General features: G+C 39.9%; 1 non-coding gene across 1 annotated transcript; it reads left to right on the top strand.

The window, feature by feature from the left end:
- Nucleotides 1–583: 583 nt before the first annotated feature.
- On the top strand, nt 584–687 carry LOC130971414 (small nucleolar RNA R71). The gene has a single exon (XR_009082635.1). It is a non-coding gene; the product is annotated as a small nucleolar RNA R71 (small nucleolar RNA).
- The last annotated feature ends 343 nt before the right edge of the window (nt 688–1,030 follow it).

Genomic DNA, 1,030 nt, shown 5'->3' with positions numbered 1-1,030 from the left:
TTTGCTAAGCTAGAGGGACTCTGCTCAGAATTTTCTGTCTTTTGCTGAAAGGATGATGGAAAAGGCTTGCTATTGCTAAACCTGTTTCTTCCACCATTATTAAAGCCTGGTTGAGGCTTTTGTTGATCCTTCCATGAGAAATTTGGATGATTTCTCCATGAGGGATTATACGTGTTTCTATAGGCTTCACCCATGTAATTCACCTCTGCCATTGCAGGGTTCTCAGGATCATAAGCTTCTTCTTCAGAAGATGCTTCTTTTAGTACTGTTGGATGCATTTTGCAATCCATTCAGACTCTGAGAAATCATATTGACTTGCTGAGTCAATATTTTGTTCTGAGCCAATATAGCATTCAGAGCATCAATTTCAAGAACTCCCTTCCTCTGAGGCGTCCTATTACTCACAGGATTCCTTTCAGAGGTGTACATGAACTGGTTATTTGCAACCATTTCAATGAGTTCCTAAGCTTCTGCAGGTATTTTCTTCAGGTGAATAGATCCACCTGTAGAATGGTCCAATGACGTCTTAGACAATTCAGACAGTCCATCATAGAATATATCCAGGATGGTCCATTTTGAGAGCATGTCAGAATGACACTTTTTGGTTAGTTGCTTGTATCTCTCCCAAGCTTCATAGAGGGATTCATCTTCTTTCTGTTTGAAGGTTTGAACATCCACTCTAAGCTTGCTCAGCTTTTGAGGAGGAACAAATTTGGTTAAGAAAGCTATGACCAGCTTATTCCAAGAGTTCAGGCTATCTTTAGGTTGAGAGTCCAACCATATTCTAGCTCTGTCTCTTACAGCAAAAGGGAAAAGCATAAGCCTGTAGACCTCGAGATCAACCCCATTAGTCTTAACAGTATCACAAATCTGCAAGAATTTAGTTAAGAACTGAAAAGGATCTTCTAATGGAAGTCCATGAAACTTGCAATTCTGTTGCATCAGAGAAACTAATTGAGGCTTTAGCTCAAAATTGTTTGCTTCGATGGCAGGGATTGAGATGCTTCTTCCATGGAAGTTGGAATTTGGT

The sequence above is a fragment of the Arachis stenosperma genome, chromosome 3, assembly GCF_014773155.1.
Source record: "Arachis stenosperma cultivar V10309 chromosome 3, arast.V10309.gnm1.PFL2, whole genome shotgun sequence".
Lineage (NCBI taxonomy): Eukaryota > Viridiplantae > Streptophyta > Magnoliopsida > Fabales > Fabaceae > Arachis > Arachis stenosperma.
This window is presented reverse-complemented; position numbering and strand designations above follow the sequence as displayed.